The sequence below is a fragment of the Gobius niger genome (assembly GCF_951799975.1).
Source record: "Gobius niger genome assembly, chromosome: 12".
Taxonomy (NCBI): Eukaryota; Metazoa; Chordata; class Actinopteri; order Gobiiformes; family Gobiidae; genus Gobius; species Gobius niger.
In genome coordinates, this window is record NC_136863.1 from 16,300,953 (window position 1) to 16,325,779 (window position 24,827).

At 40.7% G+C, this 24,827-nt stretch overlaps 1 long non-coding RNA gene across 1 annotated transcript; it reads right to left on the minus strand.

Annotated features, from left to right (window-relative positions):
• Positions 1-23: 23 nt before the first annotated feature.
• Positions 24-24,494, minus strand: LOC306971263. The gene is made up of 3 exons (XR_013793449.1): positions 24,363-24,494; positions 24,097-24,235; positions 24-1,594 (listed from the first exon to the last, which is right to left on the minus strand). It is a non-coding gene; the product is annotated as an uncharacterized lncRNA (long non-coding RNA).
• Between the last annotated feature and the right edge of the window lie 333 nt (positions 24,495-24,827).

Here is a 24,827-nt window from a genome sequence, read left to right on the forward strand (position 1 = left end):
CAGGTCCCCCAGCCCCAGCGCCGATCCCGCTGCAGGGTCGAGGACAGGAAACGCCCCCCCCACGGCCATGCCCCCACTCCTGGGCCTGCCACTGTCCCGAGCCCACGGCCTCCGCTGAGCCACCACCAGGTCCGGGTCAGTGTGACTGGGACCACCCCCTGGCTCACACAGTGCACCACGGGATCACCCACTCTGCCTGTCCCACTTGAGCCGTCCCACAGATAAGCTCTATTCTTCACTTATTTATTCCCCCCCACTCTTAAACTCTGACAGCTACCTCCTCTCTATCTCCCCTCTCTCTGGCCTCCACTGCAGCTCTTCTCTTTCTTTTCCCTCTCTGTCTACAAGCTCCGCAGTGCATTCTCAGTCAAATCCAGAGAGCGGTGAAGATAGACGCAGCGAGTCTTCCTCAGTTTGGATGCCATCTGTAGAAGCGGCAGGAGCTCGGCTGTGTGGCGTTGAGTCGCTGTCGATGCACTGGAGCAATGTGGAGAGCGGCGGGCTAGAGCAGAGCCGAGCGGAGAGGGAGGGCAGAAGGGAGGGGGCAGAGGAGGAGACAGAAGGAGGACGCCTGGCTCGAAGGGTGTTCCATCACGACTACAACAGGGTTACAAGAAAAAACAACTTTCTCAGGCTGTTTTTCTCCATCTACTCTTTTCTTTGAGGCGGCTTCTTTCAGTTTTCGGTTGACTATTCCTTGTCTGTCTCCAAATGCTGTTCACTTCACTTTATATCTTCCCTTCAGTCTCAAGGTCTTGCTTTCCTTTCCCAGTGCTTTTCAATCTATTGTCTTTGCCTGCCTGCCTCACTAAGGCTCCCGGTTACTAGCAGTGAAGAACTCTATTTCAAACTATTTCAACTCACTATGCCTACAAAGTTAATCATTTTGACAGAACAGTACTTTTCAAACAGACCAAAATAAAAGATGAAAATGTAACAGCGGCGTCCCAGTGCGAGCCTTTTCTCCAGTGTCCACAGAGGAATAGAAAAAGTTCAAATAGTTTTCAGCCTCTGAGAAGTATTCAAAGTATCCCTATTGCATGTGCTGTTCTGATAGAAGGAGGATTGTTTTTGAATAAATAAAAAGAGTGAAGAAGTAGTGTTAAGAAAAGGCGACAATAGTTCACAGAGGCCGCATCACGAAAAAAAAACAATCATGCCCAAATCCCATCTTCTTTCCAGCTGGCTTTGGGACGACTAGAGGAAGTGGACAAGGGCAGCATCTGTCCCGCAGCTTTTGTCCCGTTCATTTAATGTGTGTACGTGTTAAGCTGCACACCGGCTGCCAGTGCCACTAATTTGATTGTGTCCTGCAGCTGTGCCGGTGTGTGTTTTCAACAAACCCTATGGACGGTGGAATGAACTTTCATGAGGTTTGGCGCTGATGACGTGTGGTTTAATCTGTAATCTGAGAGCGACACCTGCAGTGTCCACTTCATGCCTAATCATCTGAAGTTCTGGAAAAACCACTGGAGTGATAGAATAACAGATGCAACCAGGGCCTGAAGGCACTCTCCAGTCGGCCCTTGACTTGCTCAGGGGCCGCTCTCCATCAGGTTTGGCTCGAGTCCTAGTTTACTGCACCCAACGACACCTGCACACAGAAAAAACAGATCGTCAAAGACAGCCTTTCATTTCCCAGGTACATCAATATATCAATATTAGTATTGATCAGAACAATGAGTCACTTAATAAGTAACAGAAAATGACCAATTACTTTGAAATATGTTTCAAAACGTTATGGTATTATTCTGTCAATCAAGTGGCAGAGGAAGGATTGAGTACATTTCAAAGTCTGATTAGATTGCATTTCTCATGCATTTGCCATAAACTGTGTTATTATATTGTAGCAAAAATAATCTTCTCCTGCATGGACTCTAAGCTAACTAACATGTTTCCATTTCTCCTTAAAATGCTAAACCTCCAATCCATTCCCCAACATCCATTTTAGCTACATCCAAGGAGTTCATTTCAAATTCATATTTAGCCAAACTTGAATGGTTGTCCAGTGTGACAATGGAGCAAAATGCAGTGCTGAGGAGCGAATACTCACAAGAATTATGACTGACACTTGCACCCCTTTGTCGGTGCAAAGCTGCTGCATCTAATACTGCACTATATTACTACACAGATGACAGGCTCACATCTAAATGCATTATGCAGACACTTTGCTGATGTTTTCTCGACAAACTGGATCGAGAGTGACTGCTCCATTTCTGAGGCATTGCCATGGCAGCTGAAGAGGAGAGTGATGCTCAGTTGTTACGGCAACACAAGGCGCAAAGCTTCCAACCTTGACCCATTGAATCACTGTCTTCGAGAACTAGAACAGGATCAGCTTTTGCTTTACCCCGACACTCCAACTTATTTGTCACAAACGAGGTGTTAAGCCAACTTTAACCATTTGTTGATTCTTTTTGACAAAACACACATCCATAAGTTAGGCTAGTGTAACAGAAAAACAACATTGCCTTTATAAAGTCAAAAGCAAAAAAACACATTTCATCTCATTCCCCATGCTCTGAGCGAGTGACAGATGGACTTAACCAATTGCAGTGAAGTGTGCACTCTCAGAAGAAACAGATAGTTTTAGTACCAAAGGCAACAAGACTTGAACATTGTGTGTCGGTGCTGTCACAGCTACAGGCACAGCAGGCACAGCAACTCAAGATCTTATGGACGCCATATTTTCTGCTTAGTTCGAGTGGAAAACATGATCTTTCGGGGTCGCAAACACTAGTTGTTGTTATACTAGGGGTAGCAACTACAAAGGGCTGTAGTATGTGTGGGGTACACTACACAGGGTGGCATAGTGTTCACTTTACATGGTATCAAAGCCTAAAAATGCCTCCCCATCCTCCCCAAAACCCATCCTGCTTTGGTAGATGCATCGGGGAGCGGCTGTCACAAGGCACTGTTGGACCTGTATTTCTAGAACTAATAATACATATGCTGCATAACTAAAACTATGAATTAAATTATAATACATTAGCAATAATGTATTACAATTTAAATGTACAATTTGATACCCCTCCTGTAGATGGCGCCTTAGGCAACCGCCTTGGACGTAATTGCCTATGCACATAGCACGCCCTGCTGCAGTATTTTTGCAAAGTCATTTAAGACCAGAATAAAAGGCATTAATTTTCTCTGCTTAGTCATATGCGGTGGTATCACTTCCATTTGTCATGCACAGCCAAGGGATACAATTAAAACTACCCTTTGCCCCTCTGGTTTTCACAAGAAATACTCCCAGCGCAACAGCATGCGCTCTATCTAATTCTGCATTAATCTAAGAAAAAGTCAATGACAAATGTTGGTATCTCTCCAACTTCTTCACCCGTCATAATTTAGTATTGGTACAGCAGCTTAGACTCTTATGTTACACATTCCATTATGGTGTTTTGCTGCAAAACAACAGAGTGGTTTATAGTAACATTGCTATGCATGAAATCACTTAATCTATAATGCATGGGTACAAATGGCAGAGTCTCTGGAGGAGTCTGAAATAGTGTGTTAGATCAGAGCGGAGACATCACTTGGAGGTGTAAATTTATCTGTTTGTCCTGTCCAAGCCACTTTTTGAACTTTCTGATCAAAAAAACATATTTCAATTTCAGCACTTTCAAATGCCACTCACAGCCCACGCCGTCTCCGCCTTCCTCTGTCTATTTTCTGCAGACGGCTGTTACCTATGGTCCCTTTCTGACGCGACAAAGTTTGAAGCCATCACAGCAGCCAGCAATTATCTGCAAAGTAACTGCTCCTGACAGACATTAGTACGTCTACTTATCCACAACTCCCAGCAAGGGCTCAATTTAAAGAGCTCTCATATTGTTCAGCCTGAGCCACGTCACTCAACCCGCTGATCCCACAAACCCATCACAGTCTCTTCAGGGTGTGACGTTTGGGGAGGAGACTGCGGCGTGCGCGGGTCAGGTCCAGCTGACTGAAGGACAGACACCGGACTGAAAAGAAAGCCGAACTCTCGCTTTCCCTTCCTCGCCCTCTGTCCCCTTTCCCCAACAAAGTGATTTACATTTTCAGTAAGTTTGCACCACAGTATATGCAAAGACTGCACATGGCACAGAAGGTCATAGCATCATAGCATCTTTTGCCACAAGATATCCTACTGTATGCATCTTAAATGTGGTTTTATTTTACTGGCTTTCAGCAAATAAAAGTCATTTACCCCAGCTAAAAGCACAGGTTTGGGAGGTGTTAAGCATTATAATAGAACATACATGGCACAATATTTATTTGACATATTATTGCATTTTTGTTCAGTTACATCCATGGACCATTAAAAGTTAGAATCCAGTTTTAGAAACCTAAACGTCATGCTCATGTCGGACTAGACACAAGGCAAGCATCCCTTTTGTTTAGTCCAGACTGCCCCCCTGATGTGCAAACACAGCCTTTAATGACTATAATGATTTTCCTTATCTGGTGTGCCTCTGCTGTTGAATCTTGCTTGTTCTGACACATTGCTTCCACCCTTGTCATCATTACTCAAGACTTTAAGTAGTTCAATCACTCTGGAATATGAAATATGCTTTCATTATGTCACTAAAGACAATTTAATATGATTTTTGACTTTCATAACTCCAATCTTCTTCTATCAAATCCGATATCAGCGGGTCCTCTGCACTTTCATTCATCCCTATTTTCCTTTAATCTTCACTCAATCCAAAAGATGCTGCTGATGAGGATGGATGTAAGTGTTGTCCCTTCTACAATGACACTCAATCTCTCCCCTTTTCTTTTGTGGGTAAAGTAGCACCGTCATTTATTCTTGATGTTTTCCCCTCAGATGCCTCTCTTTTTATTAAACCAAAACAAAAATGCAATTTTGGTATCCAGATCGAGATTTGGATTTGTCTCTTTTGCTCACACATTGTTACTGTGTGCTCGCGCTCCCGTCTGGCACTTGACAGCAGCAATACTTCAATTTCACACAACGCAGGCCGCTACCGTCCAATCAACATAAATTATATAGGTGTACCAGGCCATCTATTCTGCCAGCTTTTTCGGTTTTGTGCTTGATCTAAATCAAAGGGTCCAGGTGTCTGTCCTCCCCCTCCCCCCGCTTGCCTTTTCATCACATTTTGCTTTCTGGAGGTATTCAAAGCGCCCATTTCCTTTCTGGTTAGCCGTCGCTAATGTAGCAAAAAAAAAAAAAAAACTTGTCTGATCTCTCTCCAATTAGTGCTCACTAACTGCGACTCTGTGGCTGGAGGAAAACGCATGCAGAGTAAAATCAAAGTGGAAAATAACTTAACTTTATTCAACAAAACTTACCAACCCGCATTACAGCCCTGGATATTGCTAAATGGTTTTGAATGAATGGTGAGGTCAAGCTTTTATAGCTCAGAGGTCATAGCTACATATTTGAAGTTCTTGTTGTAGAAGTAGAAGAAGTGACTCTGCAACAAACAGGACAAATGTGAATCCTTACTTTTACTTTTTCCAACTAATATTTAAAGCAATACTAAGTAACTCATGCCCCTAGAGGCTACAAGCGTCACTGCAGGTGTCATAGCATGTTGCGTTTTTTTTTTGTTTTTTTTTAAGTTGGCTGTATATACTGTTTAAGTGGCCCTAGCCCGAAGTTAGGTTTGCCCTGTATATAGTTCTATGGGTTTGCCTCTTAGCCTGTTAGCTTCTTCTTTGTGATTCCATTATTGGTATTGCACCTCCGACCCGTAGGCAGCAAAGTTGCAATTGTGATTTTCTGGCCAGAGACACCAGGAGGAGATGAAAGACCCCAATCATCCCATTAACACTTGTATTACCCCAGAGGGACTACGAAAAGGATTTATTAAAGTAAGCAAGTTACTTAGTACTGCTTCAATCCGAGCAGCAGCATGAGAAATAGAAACGAAGAAATGATACCGACACTATTGGCAAAAAAAAGAAATATCAAAAACAAATAGCCCAGGTCAAGAGCAAAAGAACATTTAGCAACTTTAATTAAAGGCGTAGTACACACACAGGGTGGGGTTATTATAGGTGGTTTCTCGTAAATGTTTTGTTTAGGAAGGAGTCTAAAATACAGTACAAAGAAACTGGAAAAGAGTTGTGGTTTGTAAAATATCAGATGACATTTTCCTGTGTGGTTGGAAACGTTTTAAGACTAATGCCTGAGCTTGGACCACAAGGTGACCTCTCCTGCCACTGTACAGGGGAGAAAAAACAAAGCAGGGCACTGACCAGGATCTGCCATATCCAGTGGAGAGCAGAGGGGCGGAAGAGTAGATAATGTGTGACCCATAAATTCGAGTACTTTAGTTTTATTCAAGCTAAAAGCAGAAAATCTCGCCTCAACTAAGCTGTAGCCATGGAAACTCCCATCTGTCTCCTATGGAAAGTCTTTTCATCGCTGCCTCCAGTTAATTGTGCCACACAGCAACTCTAATTACACCAAATTACTGGAGAACAGTTCCCTCGTTTAATTGCCCGAAGAGCTTCAATAAAATCTTTCCATAATTCAGGCCTTTTAAGTCTTTGGCCAAAATCTTCCCATCGCCAAGGAGGATTGTTTCCTGTTCGGTGTGTGAATTTGCCTGGTAAACCACACCCACTTCTTTTCTGCGCGGAAGAAGGTAGGTCTGGACACACGCGGTAAACAAGTGAGTGATTGGCGGCTGAGGCCGAACCAATCACTACCGTCACAGGGAATTGACAGTGACACGCGCAGAAGCCAAAACTAATCATGGACGAAGGAGACGAGGATGTTGCGTGCCGTCAGTTTATATTCAGTTCATATTTTCTGAATTGGATTACAGCTTTCCTCTTGACGCACAACTGTCGTCACGTCCACTAATTGCTGATTGGTTTATTTCACTGACAATGGAATGGACAGGGAATAGTATGGGAGGCAGGGTGTGACTGTCTTTAACAGTGCACAGGACACTCTTGAAAAAGACATTTTTAACCTCAAAATGGTTAAATCAAATAAAAAAAACTGAAATGTTTTGAAGATCCCGGGTCGAGACGTTGTTCCTGATCCTTAGGACTTATTACTAACCTTCCCCGAAAAGGTCCATGTCTCGACTTAATCTGCAGATTAACAAACCAACAAACTAGTAACTAATGCCACTGAAAACATAACTTGGCAGACTTAATTAAATTTGAGAACGTGTTATGAAATCACAGGAAGCAATTAGAAGTCACTAATCCAGATTAATTTCTTGCAGATGAAGCCCTAGTATTTATTCTTAGCCAGCACACTGGCAGCAGCTGCGTTGTAAATAATCTTCAACTGTGCAATTGCTAAATGCATTTCTGAAGAGTAGTGCAGTCAGCACAGCTATAATTAGACAGGACGGTCCTAAAGTAAAATATCCTTTTGTACTAAAGGGCGCTCAGTCACACAGTATGGACTAAACCCCCATGCAGTATTTGGGTTAAAGATCACTAGGGTTAAATGGTTTTAAATGACCATCTCTTCATTGTGGCATTGGCACCCGTCAGTGGAGGAAATATACTGCATTAAAACAAAAACAATATGATTTCTTCAATGTGAATAGGTTGTGAAATGGACAATTTTGTGCAGACTTAATGACTGGGTCAAAATGCAGCAAAAGTGAACTACAGCTACAGCTGATGAACATAATATGGTGAAGGACATGAGTGGATTACTTTTAAAAGCCAGCACAAGAGGGGAATCCAAACTGCTTAATCTCTGCTGCATGTCATTTCATCTTTTGTACGTTAATGCCTTTTTAATGAAGAAGCTTTACTGGGTTGACTTTTTTTTTGAGAGGCGATGGCCATTTTTCTTTCTAATTTGTTCATATTAATGATCTCCTTCTTCAGTGCCGAGTAAAACTTATTTACAATAACACTTCAACAGACAATGCGCAATAAATGTGGCTGTGCTGTCTCTTCGCACTATGCAAAATGCAAACTCATCTCTAAGTGGAGCGGCGCCAGGAGCATATTTGAATAAAACGATCCGAAAGATGCAGAAGTAACAAGAGAATCCTTTTCATTTTGCATTAGAGCCATGGCTGGGGGTAATAAACAAGTGTGTGCACCCTCTGTAACACTGAACACTGCATTTATATTGCTAGATTTGCTCTGGGAAGTGTCCCATCACTCTAATAGTGGCAATTTAAGTCTTAAAAGAGGAAAATCGGTTCCAATATCTGCAGTCGTGGTCTGTGAAGAAAAAAACCTGGCTCAATGAAATATGCATTGTATTTTCACAAATTAAAACAAAAAACTACTGTATGTGGACATTGTACAGAATTGTTATTTTATTTGGTTTCATATGTCAAAGCATGGACAAAGTTGAGGGATGATGCCAGACAACCCGAGTTCATTTTGTTCCAACAAGCCTTCCCAGTAAATCACAGCAGATGGAGATTTCCATCTCGAAGGATAAACAGAAGGTAAGACAGACAACTTATAAATGGACTTTCAAACAAAGTTCAAGGAGAGTCATTATGCATACACCACATGTTGGCAACTCTCAATTTTTGGGGGGCATTTCGACCTCCTCTCTGAAACAACAGGTGTTTGAGAAAGTGACATCTTGAGTTCGTGTTGTACGAGAGGGCCCCGTCTTCGTAATGCATCACAGTCCAGCAAACTCGCATATAAACACAGCAAAAGGGAGCAATGCTTGGAGCAAACCTCACAGCGAGAAGGTCTTGGAGTTGACTCCCGGACCATGGGGGAGCTTTTCCGAGTGGAATATGCATCTTCTGCCCAGGTAATCGCATGTTATAGGAACGATCGCAATGCCGTGATGTCCGGGTGGAAGGCAACATGGATGCATACAATTAACTCAAAATAGCAGTTCCATGTGAGGCAAAAACAATGCTCACAGACTTAGAAATGCCTCCCAAACAAAAAGTATGCAAAGCTAGATCTAATGGTTTACCCTCCAATCACCAAACAACCGGTGAAAGTCACTGACGACAACAACAACAACAACAGTAATTGCTTGAACAGGGCCAGAGTCTTACGGGAACAATATGTTGCCCTTTATGTGAAAGTCCCACTGAAACTCACGATATGTTTTAATGTTTTAATAGAGGAGTCCTGGTCCCAGAAGAGACCCTATTGTACAGTCCACACTATTTATTCTAATGCGCCAATTTTACAAGGCTTAACTGTTATGTTGGCTGTTGTGTTATTTGAGGGAATCATGTAAAACAACAACAAAAACTTCTCTCTTTTTTTCACATTAGGAGCCTCTCATTCTTCTTTCCACTCACACTTTTCCCCGGTCCAGCTCACAGCCACACATTTAACCAGGCTTACACAACTCAATCACGCTGAATATAGCATCATACGCATGGATTCATGAAGAAAAGCAGCCTGTTAATTGGCCACTCGGGAGCTGTTGATGGGGCATTTTCTCCGTTTCATTCATTTTACCCTGAGACCATCCGAGCCTCTCTTTCACTGCCTCTCTCATATTGCACTACTTCTACGCCCCTATTGCACAGTCCACTGCTGATTAAAGGCCTAACTCGCACAAAACAAAACAAAACAAAACAAACATCCTCCCATCGGCTGCAGCACTGACATTGTTCCCATTGCACAGTAACAGTTGACAAGTTCATTCCCTTCAATTTCCTTTTCTCATTGAATACATTGGCTGCTAATGGCACTGCTAACACTATACATACTATACATTCCCTGCACTTTGATTATAACAATGTGACAATGTGCTCATTGATTTATTTGACCTTTGCGTGACCAACAAAGTCAAAATTTGAGATTCAGAATGTCTTTTGCAGGGATGTCCTGACCCCAAAGGAGACCTGATGGTAGAGAATGGTAATGGTAGGGAAAATCTAGCTGGATGAGAAAAAAAAACATCATTAGCTCCAAACTGTTATTACTAGACTCAGACTTGGACATAGTGCTCTGAACAAGACACTGCATCTCATAGGGAAGCATGCAACAGGTCTGTGTGAGGTGTGTCAGGAGGAGGAAGAGTCCGTGGAGCATGCTCTGTTGCAGTGTAGGGGGTATAGTGGGTGTCGGGAAGTTATGAAGGAGAGGCTTAAGGAGCTGGGAGTTAGGGAGGTTGACTTGAAGAGTGTGCTGGATAAGGGTGACAGGGAGCATGTAAGGGCAGTAGTGGCTTTTCTAAAGGAAACGGGGCTATTTGGGAGGATTTAGAGGGACATCTATAGGTATCTTTTTCTTTTTTTTCTCTCCCCTTCCCTTGTTGGGGCTACAGCCTGTTAGACTGTGGCGGGGATGCTAGAATGTGAGCTTACCGTTTGACCCATCCTTGGAACAGTAGGTGGCGGTAATGCCCTAACATTTGGTGTCAACCCGCCGGAATAATCCCTAAGAAGAAGAATCTAACTGGACTGCAGTGGATGTCTTCTAATAGCCTCGCTCTGAACATTTATCAGACATAATTTACACGTTCACAGCAGAACACTCTTGCGGCAGGAGCAAATAAATTCACTCAACCAGCGCTAAACGCAAGTGGACACGTATGGTTCATTTAAAGCCTCAGATGAAGCCAAAAATCCATTATCTCTAAATTGCAGCCTATTCATTTTCACGCTATAGACACACAAATGTGCTAAGCCAAAGATTTATTTTTTCTTTTAATGGCATGGATGTAAATAATGAATGCCTACAGTTTAAATTCCTATCATATGCAGTTTGATGTAGATGTGAAAGTAAAATCTACAAATTCAAAAAGATAAATAAAGCACAAGGAAAACTATCGTATCCTGCTTGACCCGAGAGCTGTAACCCTGACGCTGCTCTCTCCATTTGCCTTTTCACTTGCCTTATCTCTGTGGATTTATGGGTCGTTATATGTTGAATCTGGATTGGATAGCGTCCCATCAGTGGGGAGAAATGGCTGCACTTGAAAACTACTCTCAATAATTCTCTGGCAAATGCTGGTTAGACGACAGTGGCAAAGAGGACTACCAAGAAAAAAAACGATCACAAGCTTCTCGCAGTTTGATTGAAGGCATCCATGCATAGACATCCTCCCCTTTGACCTTTCTCTCGAGTCTCTCACTCAACGTCTTATGTGAAATTGCTTAAAGGACCCAAATTAAGCAGACATGCCCATTTACTTTAATTAATTCTTTCTGAAAAGTACATTTAAGTAAGTTTAAGTTTAATCTTTTAATCCGTAAGTCTGCCCTATCTTTTGCCGCTCTTGCACGGAAATCCTACAAGGTGATATAATGTGACACTGATACAGAAGTGAATTTCTTCCCCAAAAACCCATGATGTCAATCACTGAAAAAGACACACCAGGGGTCATTTTATGCAAAAAGTACTAAGCAGAAGACACACAAATTGGAAAATATCAACATATTTTGAATGTGTGTCTTCTGAATGTTACTTTTAGAAAACTAGTACAAAACTAATACATTTGTCTGACTCTGAATGAGCCTCACCCTCTTAGCATGTATTAGTTTTAAATACATTCACTTTGTTTTTTCTTTATATGTCCACTCCATTGCAACTAGACCTCTGTGGCTTTGTCTTCAAAACTGTCCTAATGATGTCAGTGTCCTTGCCACTTCTAGAGGCAACCTTGACTGTCTGGCTTTTGTGTTTTCATCAGAGAAACAAATCACACATTTTGCTGTGTAATGTATCAAGTCAGGTTTAAACCTCAAAGGTTTGCAAATAATTATATCTTGAATCAACTGATGAACTCATCAGAATTCATCACAAAGACCTTACAAACAGTCTTGAAAATAGAATTCTAATAATAAAGGATCAAAGATCAAAGATTTTGGTGCAACAATGTCTGAAAGGATTTGTCCTGCTGACAAGTACATGAAGCTATGAAAACTTGCTAAACAAACATCAATATTCAGCACATTCTTTAACGTTCATTAGTCCACAGTTGTACAGAGAAGTGAGGAATATAAAAGGAAGCGAAGCCTTTGGTACCGAGGCCCAGCGCCAGTCGCTGCTGCAAAGACCATCCAATCATGGCCAATAGCACTGTTGGAATTCAGCCACAGTGCTGGCATAAAAAGACAAGCTGTGGATAGTGAGTCGACAGTGTCCAGCAAGGAGGATCTCAGTGAGAAGAGATGCTCAAAGAACGTTTAGTGCCAGTGCTACTAAGGTGTTTATGCTCAAGGCTATAGCGCTGACAAAGCCTGAACAGCAGCTTTATAGCTTTGGACGCAGGTACTCACAGTTTGATAAGTAAAAGTTGTAGTTGTAGAATTAGAAATAAATTGGTTTATTGTTGTGTTGAAAGCACTTCAAGCTGGGGTACCTGACCTTTTGTGGTTGTAAAGTAAGTTTGTTTATTTTATTTTATTATTTAAACAGGAAAATTCAGGTAGCACAGCTTTAAAGCACAATCGCATTGTGACAAACTACGTTGACAAGACATATTTGTTGCAAGCATTCCATAAATGCAATTCTAATTCTGAACAGTTTCCACTTTCCTTCATAAGCCTCTACAAACAGAAAAAAAATACTGAAATTTAAAATGCAAAAACATAATCCTCTAGGAGAGAGCGGGGCGGGACATTTCTTAGCTTTACTGCCAAGGCTGTCAATATTTTGCCAAGATACTAACGGGTCAGTCCAAGAGGAGGGTTGGGTCACATCCCTATTCTGACGGGTAGACACCATAGACATTTATCTATGACAGGATGTCTTTAGAATTGTTATTGTTTATTTGATAATAGTTAGAATATTGGAACATGAAACATGAAACAGGTCCTTTACAGAAAAACCAGGACTGAACTTGATTCACTGAACATGATAACCATTAAGATCTACATTACAAGAAACATTAGATGGATCAGACCTTTCAGTGCCTCCTATAGACAAAGGGTATCTAGCAAGAGAACCGTCTCTCTTTGTCTTCCTTGTCTGGGTTTGCAAACAAAACAGAAGATCCTTTACCAGAATAAAGGCTTTGAACACCAGTGTCTTCTGTATGGCCCAACCCTCCACACAAAATTATCCACTAAGTCTTTAGATTTAGAAATATGATAAAGGAAAGTTCAGCTGACTCACACTTTTTCCCCATGTAGATTACTATTATAGTCTCTTCCCAAACTGAGTGTAATAACCCAATGTGACCCTTGGGTCAAATGTTTTCCCTGTTCTAAAATAATCACACTCAGTGGGTGATGTCAAAATCTCAGATCACAACTTTTCAAAACAACTAAATTCAGAAATGTTTATCAGTGTTTATCAATGATTCTATCCAAAAGCCAGACAAAACATTAGAATACAGTAGACAGTTTAAAGGTAAGTAAGGTCACAAACTCTGACATGCATTTCAGGGCTCGACAGAGTGTGAGGACGTCACAAGAACGCAACCTATTTTTGCGACATTTCTGTAGATCCAAAAGTGGCACATCAGATGAACCATGAACCCACTAACTTCACAAATACTTCATTTGTAAGAAATATGGTTAAGATAGTACTCAAGAAGGCCATAGCTCACTTAGCCCCCAGCAGCAAATGACTTCATCCTGGATTCAAGTCAAGTCTGGCGGGTTGTGAGGGATGTGGATGGCGTAAGTGGAGAGTACATTAGGCTTCTCTGCTCGAGCTCCCATGGGTGCTCTTCCTCGCACCGTGGAGACACAATGGGTCGAATGTGGGAGTCGGATGAAGTAAATTCTTGACAGACAACTTGCCCCGGGAACTGCAATTCTCCTGTTCTCATCTCAAAACAGGTGGGAGACAGGAGTGCTACGCTTGAACTCGAGAGTCAAGACAGCTTTGAAAGTTGAACTACAAGAACACTACAGAAAGAAAGAATCGCATTTTTGCAAGAGAATCTGAACGAGGGGCATGTGTGGTACAGTCGTTTTCAGATGAGGATGGTGATGGACACTTTTACAAAACATCACAGCACCGATGATTGTGCTGTGATCAGGAATGGTGTTTCATTACTCTGAAAAGTATGTTCTTGTCTTACTGTACGTGCAACAATAGCACTTCAATGCAGACTTTTGAGTTACACCTCAGGCTGTTGGTGAGGAAGTGCAAAGCTGCCCATAATGCAGCAAGCTCTGAGCGCCGAGCAGAGCCCTGGCGTAATGGATGAATGTGTCCCTTATCATGTCCCACTAGTCATCTGAAGCACTGGCTGTGATGGGGTGAAGACACAAGCTGCTGCACTCCCCAACAGGAGACAAGATGACAAGACTAAAAACAGTGAAAAAATTAAGATAGATCTGCACACAGTACAGTGTAAGACTAATGGTGATTTATTAACAATTACAAAAACATATTACATGATGTAAAAGCGGTTTGTTTATATATTTTGTATTCAACATGTTTTTTTCAATCCGAAAGCAGGTTCTGGAGATTCTTGGCTTTCAAGAAATCATGTTCTTAAACGGCATAGAGAAACTTGTGCGTGTGTCCTCATATGCAGCTCAAGGCCAAAACTCAGCCGTGGTGCCTTTCATAAAGCACTAAGAGCACATCCTTTATTCCCTTTATTATCGAGGTGGAGAGCAGGTCAGACTTCACGAGAAGAACTTGCCTCAACAGTTCTATTGCAGATGTTTTGGACTTAGTTTATTAATAGTCCTACTGTCGTTGTGCCCAAGAAGTGATGACATGTTTCGCAAAGGCCTGATTGCCGTCAGTCAAGATTAAAATTTGTGGTTTATGAGCACAGCATTTGTGGATCTGCCTACGCCTTGTATTATTACGATGTATTACACACGATACATCATACTGTTGCATTAGATAAGGCTCCATTCTGACATTTTCCTGCTCGGAGGCCAGTTCCAGGCTGTAGCACATACTGTAGACACTTACAATCACAATGACATGTGACATTTCCCTCTCTGTTCGATGCCTCACCAGGAACTCTATGCAGATATGATCAGAAAGGAGAAGAAATACACATCATTGGTGAATAAATGTCATTATGGATTTTCCAAAGCCAAAAGTCTGTTTTCACAAAAAGTGGAGAAAATGGTTGAAGAAAACAATTTCCTGTGCAGTGAAGAATTGCTTTCATGTGCACAGCATGACAGAGAAGAAAAGTACTCTCATCAAGATGTCTAGTTGTTTTAACAATAAAATCGCATAAAACGACTATTCTACTGCTCCATTTGTTTCCCGATTGAAATTACAAAATTGGGCCACAATTTCCTGAAGAACTATATTCAACAAAAGCCAGGTGTAGGCCATAGACTTTTTAAGTTCTGGGGCTGATTTTCTTTAAAGTAAGTAATGTCGGTCTGACAATGAAGAATCTCCCTAATCTCCCTAATTAACCCTTTATTGACACCAATGTAGCCGCAGACGTGCCACTTCTATTTCAGTACTATTGTTGAACAGGCTTCGCTACTGACATCTTTTGGTGGGAGAGAGCACCTTTGCCATATAAATTATGTATTTGGTCTATTTCTCCTCCTATCCTTGAACCGACCTCCGCGTACAGTGTTGGGAGAATAAGAGAAGGTGTTAACTCAATCTTGTGTGAAGTATCAGAGTGAGCCTATTCTTAAAAGATAATTAGACTGAATTGGTGGGCAGGTTTGAGAGCATGACAGCATTTGGCTTTATGATCAACATCAGCAATGGTAGCCCACAACTTACAGCCACAAGCAAATTCCCTTAGCCGTGCAAATCACTTGATCGGCCAGAAATCTAATCTGGTATTTGGCCATTGATTTAGTCATGTGAGCACTGCAGCATTCGCTGCTTTTGGTTTAAGGCTAGTGAACAGATGTAAGCCCATGGTGCTAGGAATACTGAGTGTGGGAGTACATCCCTTGTGTCTTTGAATTTAGTTCAATCCAAGCTAATCCACATCTACATTAAGTGAAATTTTACACTTCAAAATTCACTTCCATAATGTCACATTTGCACTGGAAACAATCTGCTTAATCTTCAAACACATTTGACTAGATCGACACCCTGCACAAATGTTAGGGGCTGAAACAAAAGCCCCCACCCCCTGCCCTGGATACCAGATGAAAACTAGTGATGGGAATTACGGCTCTTTACTGGGAGCCAAGTCTTTCGGATTCGTTCATTTCAAAGAGTCGTTCAAAAAACAGGCTTTTTTTTATCTATAAAATTTTAAAGGATCTGTATCATGCTATTTTAGCTATCACAAAGTAAAGTATAGGCATTTATATGATATATTGTACCTCTACCACTATGGAGCACTATTTTTTGTGAGAAATAAAAGTATTTTCTGGGGGTATTTTGCAAACCCAGAAGACAAGACGCTTTGATTCAGTTAACTCCGACCCCCTCTCTCCGAGCGAATCCGCCCATGCATTATTAGCAATAAGTGAAGTTACTTCACTATGCAGTTATAATAAGTTGACATTTGCAACACAGCTTTATAAATGGCTAATGCACAAGCTAACACGCGTTTTGACTCACCACTCTGTCCTGGCCGCTTCATCATCAGGTGTTTTGTCCCATTTTATATCGCCGACTAGTTAATCTTGCTTGACAGCGTGAATGACAGCATGGCTGACAGTTATCGGTAGGTGTGGCTTGCCATTAGGTGTGACCAAATATTGCTTTTAAACCAGTCTTAAAATAAAATAATTAAATAATTATTATTATTTGTTGCGATGTTGTACATACCGGTTGTTCCAAAGTCCTGTTTGGTGTGGAGAAAAGTTATCATAGTTTTGGACATAGAGCATTTTCCAGTAAAGTAAAATTTGTTTGTGGAACTGACAAACTGTGGAACTGTGGAAGATTGATGATTTTTAATCCAAGGTTTTAACCAGTTGATCTTTAAGGTTCTGTTAAGACACTCTAGATCAATTGGATTCAGGCCTCCTTCATTAGTTTGTTTGACCATATGCCTTTTCTTTATATAATGTGATTTATTTCGCCAGATAAAATTGAAATTCATTTGATTTATTAATTTGGATAAATTGGTAGAAACAGCATTTGAATAAAGGGGGTATATACATCAAAATAAGAACTCCATTTTTGCTAAATACAGTATATACGACCCAAAATCGATAATCGACATTTAACTGGTTTATAATATCCGACATTTAACTGGTTTATAATATCCAATTCCTTTTGATCAAGCTCTTTTTTTTATAGTTTTTACTGAAGGCAATAGAGACATCATAAATTTTAAACGTAAGGAACTCCCATTTTTTAACTGTGGTTGAAGGTTCTTCACAAGATGTAATTTTACTAATAGTTGATTTAATTCTTTGACAACAGTTGTCATTTTTTAAGGAGACTTGATTTATATTTCCAGTACTTATTTGAGAAGTTTTTAGTTCTAGGTCCAACATGTAACATAATGACACAATGACACAATGATCGGTTAAAGAAGCTGCAGAAATAGTTGAATTGATATTATTACAGAGCGAATTCTAGATTTTGAATTATAGCTTGAACTGAACCATGAAAATTGGGTTATTCCAGGATTGAGTCATCTCCGAGCATCAGTGAGATTTAATTCACTGCAAAAGTTATTAAATATAATATTATTATTATTATTATTATTATTAATAATATTTGGAGGGGTATTTGTCGAGGAAATCATCATTAACTACGTTGAGATCACCCCCTATTATTATATTCTCTATAGAGTGAGCAACTTTAAGTAAAGTTAAGTAAAGATATCTCTTATATCTCTCTTTATTTTCCCTGGGGTTATTGTAACTACATCAGAGAGCAGGATTCAGGGGGATTGCTGAAAACTGTGTGAATGAAGCCAAAACCACTCTGGGGTGTTTTTGATAAGGAAATAGCATGCGATAACAACATGGCTAAAAGCTCAAAACAGTCGATTTTGCATGATAAAGCCCCTTTAAACGCCAGCCAGATAACTCACATTATTTAAGACGCCATTGATAAAAGGCAAAAAAAAAGTATTAATATTTCCGGTCATTAAGCAATAGCAGTAGCTAAACCTTGGTACAATGACTATGTTTACAAACTTTACAACACAATGATGTAAACCGAAAGATGTAATATGCCATACCAGCGGACGCTCGTTTTAGACAACAAGTCATTTGGGAAGTATAAGGTTCCATATCTGATCATTCAATCAACAAAGGTAGTTCAAGTAGATTTACCATATCTACAGGAGGAATAATTAAACATGGCAAACCTCAAGAGGCCTCACCATAGCGTCAGCATGAGCTCAGGCTCAAACTCGCTGCCCACACTTGACTGTGAAAGATGAATTGATCAAGCGAATAGCTATATATTCAATATTGTTTAGTACTGGCAGTGAATCCTACTTGAAGAGAACTTTCAGACCGCACCGCGGTTATGTCCTGAGTGCCATACCGCCTTTGCTCTGCCCGATCAGACCATTTGGGAACACCAGGAAGCCTGGGTAAATGGAGTGAGTGAGTGGTTGGTGGTGGTCGGAGGAGCCGATGGCACAGATTGGCGCTTCACTTCCGTCAGTCTACCCCCATGAGCATTAAGCATGTAACTATCAGCATCACTACCACCAAAGAGACCGAAATAACGGTAACACAGCGGGCTCAAGGGAAGACTTTGGTTTAACAAAGTGATATTTGAGTGGATTAAACTTTTTTGTGTCAACAATGTGAGTGAGAAAATTAAGGAGTTTGTGCAAATGGGATCAAGAGAGTGTATGCCTGCTCAAGAGAGAGAAGAAAACACTGTTGAGGTAAGTCGTTTAAAATGATAGGATTACGTATGTGCGCAGGGAAATGGCTGCTATGGCTCTGAGGCCTGTGTGGTGTTCCATCCGAGTTGGTGGTGGTGTGAACAGGCTGGAGGGCCTTCACTTTATGAGCAACCCAATGTGAAACCGGCCCGCTGGCTCTTGGCAACACTCTGACAAAGCCCAATAAACTGCATTTAACTCTGAGGCCTGTTACTGCAAGCACTGTTCAGGCTGGATGCATATCACACTGTTACAGCAGCTCATTAAGCACTAAATTTGCTGCCGCCACCAAATTTACGCATTCTCTGTGAACCTAGGTCGTTGTTTTTTTTTACAAGATAATAGGAATACAAGAAAGAAAGCTTGTGTTGTAATTCTTATTTTGGATCAAACGCTACACTTTGAAAGACACTCTCTACTTTCAAATAGTCTAGTCTAGTTCAGTCATATGATCAGTTACAAGGTGAAACAATTTCTTTAGTCAACACAAGTCAACAGTGGGGTAGGTAATGCGGTAACTAATCTGATTGGTCAGGCCATTTTAAACTAGGGATTTCCATTTTCCAAGTCTGTTCTTAGTATTCTAGAGTCAAGAAGATGAAGAGAGAAAAATCCTATTAACTAACTTGCTGGCTTTTAACTTAGTCCGCTATGGTCGCATGTCCAGTCGCACAGGATTTGTTCATTACCCAACATGCACAGAGACAGTAGGTGATTGTTGGCTATTTTAATAGATTGGTACCTGGTCCACTGAAGAAAGTAGTGATAAAAAGTTGGTTATAGTTGCAGATTTGACACAAAATCTGCAATCTCAATCTAATTTATAGGTTGTAATAACTTAATATTAATGCATATAAAACTATATCAGCCAGGCTGCAATTGTCTAGTCTGTTACTTTTCACGTCTGTCGATCTGTACCACTGAGTCGGGTCTGTTAAGAATTAATGATGAGTGGGATCTGCAAGGTAAACTGGGTGATTCTGTTCCGGCTTGCACATACATAATATGTGACTTCTATTATTATCGAAGCCTTTAAGTGTTTAACGTAGCCGCCTTTGTAATGTGAAATACAGATTCGGTCTTCGGTAACGCAACAGCGAGGAGAGAAGATGAATGCATAACTGCACAATAAAAACAGCGAAGAAACACTGTGGTTTAGGTAGTGGTCTGCCATGAATATCAGGGTCTGATATGGAGATTTTACACAAACAATTAGAGCAGTCAAGAGTGCTGCATGTGGCTCTTAAGAACCTTTACATTGTGTAGCTACTGTAATGCAGCTGAAATCTAATTTTAATGTATTTAATTTATTCATTTATTTAATTAAAAACTTAAATTAAACTGTGCTTGAAGGAAATCCAAGATAATGATTTAAATGGGATTTTGAAAAAAAAAAAAATATTCTGCTGTTGTCATTCTGTCTGTTTAAAAAATATAAAATTCTGGTGCATTCATTTTTACAAATAGAATTTTCTAAATTATTTTTATTTGTTTTATTTAAATGCCAGAAGAATGAGAGATAGAATTTTCTACACAGTTTTATATTACTTTTTAACAAAGCTAAAGGTTTAATTACATACATTTCATTAATATATGGTAGCATTGCCTTTAAACTAACTTGGTCCAACGTTTTGGATATCCTTCCACAAGCTTCTCAGGAATTTTGGTCCATTCCTCCACACAGAACTGGTTACTCTTAACTGAGCCACATTTGTAGGTGCCTTTTTCAGCACCGCCCATATTTTCAACTGGATTGAGATCAGGACTGTGATGGCCACTTAAAACATTGACTTCATTATCCTAAGGTCATTGTCCATTTGGACATCTGCGCCCAAGCTTTAAAGGGGCTAGATGCAAGTTTGCCATTTTATACTCACTACTGCCATCTCAGGTCATATGTGTAACTGCACCTTCTATATTAAGCTCGTGCATGACGGCACTTCGGACCCGAATTAACACCTTTCTGAGTGACAGTGCAGGATTTTAGAGGCAGTTGTGGTGAACAGGTCTGGGCTTATTCTACACATTAGGACATTGTTTAAACATGTAGGGGGAGGAAAATACTAAATTTTAACATTTTTAAACTCAGTATAGTCCCTTTAACTTATTCGCTGATGTCTTTATTCCACATAGTGTTCTTTCTTCATGATGTCATCTATTTTGTGAAGTGCACCAGTCCCTCCCGCAGCAAAACAACCCCACAGCATGATGCTGCCACCCCCGTGTTTCACAGTTGGGATGGTGTTCTCAGGCTTGCAAGTCTAAAAAGGTGACGATGGTCATTATGGCCAAACAATTAAAAAAAATTTGGTCAGGATATGTAATAAAGTATTTATCCTTGCATGCAACTCCCGTGTGGCTTATTTATGCTTTTTTTGGATTAATTGCTTCATCTTGGCAGAGTTCCCTCTCAGCCCATGTCGGTACAGTACTTGTTTCACTCTGGATAATGAGAAGCACTTACCAGTTTCAGCATTTTCAACGGGTCTTTTGCTTCTGTTCTTGGGTTGATATTCACATTTCAAACCACTGCATATTCATCTCTGGGACACAGAAACCCGCCTTCTTTCTGATCTGTTTGATGGCTGGACATTTCCATCTTTTTTTTATTTTTTAACTTTTTTACTAGTTTTCGTACAATTGTTTGGACCAATGAACGTGCTTCAGGCATCTTGAAATTGCACCATAGGTTGAATCAAACTTGTGCATGCTTCATTACATCGTCATCTGGGCTTTCCCAAATTGTTTAAAGTTATAGTAATCATAGTGTATGTAAACTAAAAACAATCTATCTCTCATTCTTCTGGCATTCAACAAATAGAATTAATACAGAAATAATACAGTAGTGTATGTAAACTTCTGGTTCCCACCATATATGGAAATGTCTTGGCCAATAGTTGATATTTCTCCTCTTTTGAGCTTGAATAGAAAAAGTTTAAGGGGTAATTTACCAAGCATTTGCTCATGTGCGAGTGCCAGTAATTTATGCATTTTTTAGTCACACAACGTTGTTCCATTTACCATATCAGATTTGGGGCCCTAAAACTATTACATGGGCAACTGGTACACAAATAGATAAATGCTATTTTCCAGAATGCACTTGCTACTCAGTTAGCGGCCATCTTCATAAATGACCCCCATGTGTTTTTGATATTGGCAACATTTGAGCCAAAAGAAAGACCGTGACATGTCATTTGTTCACTTTTTCAGATAGAACTAATGTGATTTCAGCAATGTTTCATCAAAAAATATGTATTTTTTATTAATAAGAAAACGTCTATGCATTGAACAAAACAAACACTTTGACTTTACAGCTTTGACTTGATCTGAAACGGGACAACGGGACTTTTTGGAAGATTGCAGGCATAGGCTGTACCCATTACTAGGCCATTCACACTATAAGCTGTGCGTCTCTACAACCAGTGTGTATGTTGTTTTCCTCTTTGGATGTTAATAAGCCTTGGGTCATTCCAGCCGTGGTGCAGTGAAGAGCATGCACTACAAAGATTAGAAAGAGTCCATTTATAGAGATATGTCTCAACAAACTGATGTGCCGCGGCGCTTTCAGTAATGGAAATATGACAAGCACTGATGTAGAAGCGGAGGACTGGGACAGCGAAGCATTAGCCAAGCCTAAGAGACACCATCTACACAGAATAAAATTAGATGAGAGGAGCTTTAGGTGGTATATTGGCCATGAATATAAAGCCAGGCATGCTTTGTTGAGGCCAGATCTAAGCCTTCTCAAAACATTGTGAATGTGAATTCAAGCATTGAGCTGGGTACACTGGGGACACATTACCACAGGGCCATTACAAGAATGCTTCAGAGCATACAAAGCATACACATTCAACCCTTCTATTTTCACCTGGACTTAAAGAGAAGAACACTATGGTTAAAACAGAAGCCAGGTGAGAGGTTATGACACTGTGTTTCCAGGGATTGCTAAGCCATAGCCAGAATGCCCTCCTGACTTGTAAGCCTCAGGAGTTGTCTCTGCAAAGCTAGGGTGGATTTGACTTGCAGTCGTCTTGTGACAGACAGCAGCGACCAATTCATTATTGGAGATGATCAGTGAGGAGTTTTAATGGGAGGCAGAGGTCAACTCTATGGGTGCCCAAAGTCGCCTATCATCTGGTTGAGCTTATCCGTCAGATGGTTGTTGGATTTAACTCAAACATTTCAATGTCTTATGGGTGACTATATCAGCTGTCTCAAATACCCCACATCAGTATGCACAAAAATGAGCTACGCCATACAGAAAGAAAAGTGTATTATTGTTATAATATTTTTTTTTTCGCTTTTCAGACCTATTTTGTCTTTTCTTATTATATTAAAAACAAATATTGAATTCACCTCAACTCGTCTTAAACAACTAACGATATGAATATTGTGAGTGTCTTTTAATACATATCCATTACTCTTCCAAAATCTAAACTTCACTCCAAACTATGAGCTGTTAATGCCTCAGGATTGGCTGTGCACCTGTCGATTATAAAGTGCCGTGCCAATGACTGAGATTTGCCACCAATTCAATCATGATTTGATTAAAATGTCATTTATTGCACAACCCTGACTTTAAACAACCACAAAAGACATCTGGACATCCGATCATCAATCATATAAGCAGGGGCCTACATTTGCAGGTGTTTGTCCCCCCTGCTACTCCATTCAGCTATACTACATGCACAACAGTAATGCAGACACAAAAAACTCAAACATTCCAGCAACACGTGATTCTACAGGAATGCGCCGTTCATTGTCATACAGGACATCCTTTATGCCTAACACAGTACCACACCTACCTGCCAGATGCATTTCACTAAAGTTAGTTGCTGTTGTTCATTTACAATGTAACAACATACAGCAATAATATCTTGAAAATGCAGACAACCAACCCACTTTTCTCTCCAAGTTCCCAGGTTATTGTTGTCTCTTAGCAACGCTGTGAGGCAAATCGATGTGAGGGGGTAAAAGGAGAGACAGAGAGATAAATGGAGGTGGAAGGACAAAAAGGGTAGGAAGAAGAAGGGCAGACTAGACCGGTGTCAAGGGTATTAAGATAAGCAAGAATAGGACAGTCACAAGAAAATATGGAGGACTGAGCAGAATAGAAGCAAACACAAAGGATCAGCTGGACACTAGTGGTGTCTGGTACAAAGTTTATGCAGGACTGACGTACAGCATAAATATCAGCAACAGCGAATACTAAGTCAATAACTTTTTCTCTTTCGGAATCCTGAATTTCTGGCGCGTGAGAATAGAGATGGCGCAATAAGGGCTCAAAGGAATCATTCTCAATTGAACTAGCACAATGCAACTTGGCAGCGAGGGGTACAAACAGCGCTGATGGCCTCCAACACCAGCATCACTGACACAGACCGACAAATGATGCCGGTCTGCTTCTGTCTACGCCTTATCAGTAAAAGAAAGAAAGAACAGAAGAAAGAAAGAAAGAAAGCCCGTAACCAAAAGCATAATGAAATGCTCACCTTGCGGTTCCAGGGGTTGTAGCTATTGTTTTGAAGCATTTCTATCTCCACAGTCTGTGCTTTTCAAATCTGGCTGCCTCCAAGACATCGCAGGCACGTTGTCTGAATAGAAATGTGTGCAGGGCTTTCCTTGCTGCTGCTAAACCACAGGCATTAGATGGCGAAGATGGAGAAGACCCCCACAGAGAGACACATTAGCCGTTATAACGTGTCTATGCTAAAAAAAAAAAACACGGTGTGTACCAGATGCTTGGCATTTTACTAACCCGTACGCGCAGTGATGAGGCAGAATATCTGGAGAACCAAGGACCAGGGAGAGCAGGAGCCAGAAGGCGGCGTCGCGTCCACTCTGAGGGATGGTCCAGAAAGACCCTGGGCCACCCACATTCTGCCATGTCTTCCGCTAGTAAAGTTAAAACAAAAACGTGTTTTGCAACTGTCATAATACCAAGGCATATATTTGTATTATATTTTTCTCTATCTAACATTACGGGAACAGCAGAGAAATCTTGGACTCTTTCCCCTATGAAAACAATAACCCGCTACGCGAACTGGAGCTAAAATGTAGCCTACGTCATACTCGGACTATTACTTTGAAGTTAATGTTAGCCATTTTTTTTGTCGTGTTTTTTGGTAGCTTGACGCAAATCCTGAGTGAATACCCGGTGATTTGTATTTTATTTTATTATCTGTTATTGTGCACTGCCTTGCACAATGATAACAAAATACAC